At 53.0% G+C, this 3,339-nt stretch overlaps 1 non-coding gene across 1 annotated transcript; it reads right to left on the reverse strand.

Moving 5' to 3' along the window:
- Positions 1 to 3,223: 3,223 nt before the first annotated feature.
- On the reverse strand, positions 3,224 to 3,339 carry LOC117405000 (U5 spliceosomal RNA). The gene has a single exon (XR_004544807.3). It is a non-coding gene; the product is annotated as a U5 spliceosomal RNA (small nuclear RNA).

Genomic DNA, 3,339 nt, shown 5'->3' on the forward strand with positions numbered 1-3,339 from the left:
GCTCAGACTCTGGAGGGCAGCATTCAGGTGTTTATATTTGGCCCTCCTTTCTTTTGCTTTCCTCTTGCCTGCTGCTATGAAATAACCCTTAGTTCTCATTTTGACCATCTCCCACCACTCTATAGGGGAGTTGAATAGGTCACGCAAAGTGGTCCACTCAACAAGCCTGCTCTTATAGGCTGCAGCTATGGAGGGGTCGTCGAGTAAGGAGGTGTTTAATTTCCTGACCCCTGACCCCATCTGGGAGGTCTGAGGGACCTGCAATGTTACCTGCAGGAGCCTATGATCAGAGAAGAAGACGGCCTGGGTGTCTACTGCCGTCTTCGCAAGGGAGCTGGTATGCAGGACGAGATCTATATGGGAGAAGGAGGTCCCAGATGAGCTCACCCAGGTAAAGGGAGGCACCAGGTCCTTACCTGCATCACACAGGGAGAAATCAGATATTACGGAGGACAAAACTCTACTACAGCGGTCATTGCGTGGCCTGCTCCGGTCTACGTCCCTTAGAGCACAATTGAAGTCACCCGACACGATGACGGGTAGGTTCCCCAGCAGGAGTGGACTCAGCTGTGGAAAAAATTGAACTCTTTCGTTTTGGTTAGTGGGTGCGTAGACATTGACCAGTCTGAGGGGACTGTTGTTGTATGTCACATCCGCTCTCAGAATTCTACCAGGTTCTACCTCCCTGCTGCTGCGGGAGGTAATAAATGGGTTTTTAAACAGGATACCTACTCCGTCGGCTCTGGCTATGTTGGAGCCCGACCAGAAGGAGTCCCCCAGGGTCCCACTCTCCTTCAGGTCCCTATAATCGGGGCTCGACGAAATACCACACTGCAGAAAGATGATATCTGCTTTCAAGTTAGCTAGATAGTTTAGTACATCAAATCTTTTTTGTGTCTCCCTGATGCTCCTGACATTAACAGACACACATATCAGGGTCATCAGGGTAACAAGAAAAGGAGTCGCTGCGTCCACCCCATAGCAACTATGATTGGGAGGTCGGGACACTCTTCCTACTCTTAGCTCTACGCTTGCTTCGAGGGGGCTTGGGCTCATTTGCAACTCCCATCACCCCTGAGAAGGTACTCACTGCTGCCTCGTCCAAGAAGGCACCGTCTTTATATGCACAGTACGTGGAGTTGTTTGGGCTATTCAACTCCCCACAAGGTAAGTCTGGTGGAACTTGCTCAGGGCCCCTCGGAACGTGTGGATCAGCTTTGTCCTCGGGGGGGTTATGACAGACAGCCTTCTTTGGCTGTTACCGTCTGTTGAATTGGAGCTGTTAGCCGACTTCTGGCTTACCGCGTCCAGGGGTATTCCCATGTCCTCCAGTGCTGTATCTAGGAGGACCTCTAGGGGGCCCCTGGTTTTGCCCATACAAGGGAAGGGGTCAAGGATGCTTTGAAGGGAGGCCCTTCGCTTGAAGAGGGTCATTGCTACCAAGGTACTACTGATCAGGGAAGGTGCTGACACTGACCTCTCCCTCGGTGCATTAGTGGACACCTCTTCTGCGAGGTGTGCTAGGGTTTGTGTTAATGACTGGGAAGGCTGGCTGGGGATGCCCTGGCTGGCTGCTACCTGCCCACTAGGCGGCAGTGTAGCCATCCCACTCGCCTCCGTCTCTGCCTGCGAGGGCAAGACTGGGGACTTTGTGTGGACATTAGCTGGTTTTGGATCTATGGGGGCCACCTGCAACTTGCTGTCTTTGGTCTTTATCTTCTTTCTTTTCCCCCCCTCGTCTCTACCCTTTCTTTTCCCCACCCTCGGCTGGTTCTTCACTCCCTTCCCCTCCTTCTCACTCTCACTTTCACTGTCGCTTTCGCTTTCCTCCCCCACGGACTCAGTCCTTATGGCGTCATAACGAGAGCCGAGGGGGAGTGCTGGCGCTGAGAGGGCCCTACTCAGGGGGGGGGCCGCTGCTGGGTCCGGGCTCCCTCCCTGCCTCGTGTTCTGTATCAGAGGAGCTACTGGAGGAGCTAGTGGAGTAGCTGTTGTACTCTCTCTCTGGGCTGGGGGAAGGGGTCCTCGTAAAACAGGACATGTCTCGGGGGCGGGGGGGTGAGGGGGGTGCTGGTGATGATGGTGGTGCTGGAGTCTGGGTTTTGGATGCTGTTGGTGGTGATGTGGACTGATCTTTGTTACTTGCTCCCTCTTCCTGCTCAGGCCTAGGCTTGTTGGTATCTGCCTTGCTGGCTCTGGCCATGTTGGCATAGGAAGAGGGGCAGTCCTTAAACAGGTGCCCCTTCTTTCCACACAAATTGCACTGCCTCTCTTCTCTGCAGTGGCTGGTCTCGTGGGGGGCGCCGCAGTTCCTGCACTTGACTACAGTACATGCGGCCACCAGGTGTCCTAATTCCCCACATTTCCTGCAGAGTTTTGGCATCCCATTATAGAATACCAGCCCTCTGTTGGGCCCTAACACTATGGAGTTTGGAATGTGGCGGACGCCTCCAATGCCCGATGGATCAATATTGAGGCGTACCAGCCACTTTCTGGCTCCTGTCCAAACCCCATCTTCGTCAGTAATTTTCCTCCCTTCTGATGACACCCTCCCATAGCGGTTAAGCCATGTTGTAATGTCATAGTCGCTAACAGCCTCATTGAAAAATTGGACAGTAACAACTTTCATTTCTCTGTCTGTCAGTGCATCCACACAAAATTCTTTGTATAGAGCGAGATATTTATTCTCCCCCCAAAAGAACCACATTTCTTGTAATTTTTGGGGGTTCCTAAAACTGACCTCAAACACTTCCTTAAGCCCTGGCAATTTCACCAAACAATTCAAGTCAGAAGGGGGAAAACCCATACCCCTCTGAAGAATGGTCCGGCTGAACTCCAGTCTCGTCAGTCCTGGTTCCGTTTTCTCTTGCTGGTTTCTTGTGAAGCGCACCGCATTGTGCCTCCTGGTCTCCTGGGTTGGCCGGAACGCCATCCTTCAGCTGGCTACTCCGATTGGGGTGGGAGAAGCCTCTGGACGTCTGGGTTGTCTCTCTCTGCGGAAAAGAGACAACGTAAGCAGCAAATCTGGGCAGTTGAAGGAACTATTACTTTAGTCCCTGAGGAGATGGTCGCCTCGCAAGAGGGACCCCCTCCCCAGGTGAACGGTGTCCTTCCCTGGCGGAGTAGGGGGCGCTGCTTGGCACCGAGACCACGCAGGAAGAATCGTGGCTGTGACGCCTCCTGTGCCGCTGTGCTCGTTCTGCTTTAAAACCCATGTCGAGCCCCACCCCAAGGGGCATGGCTAGCCAAAAATTGCATTGAACTCATAAATCCTCCTCTCCACGGAAATCTTTAGTAAAAGGCGAAAGATTTATTCGAACTGAAGAGAAGCCAGAGTGT

This window comes from Acipenser ruthenus, chromosome 42 (assembly GCF_902713425.1).
Source record: "Acipenser ruthenus chromosome 42, fAciRut3.2 maternal haplotype, whole genome shotgun sequence".
Taxonomy (NCBI): domain Eukaryota; kingdom Metazoa; phylum Chordata; class Actinopteri; order Acipenseriformes; family Acipenseridae; genus Acipenser; species Acipenser ruthenus.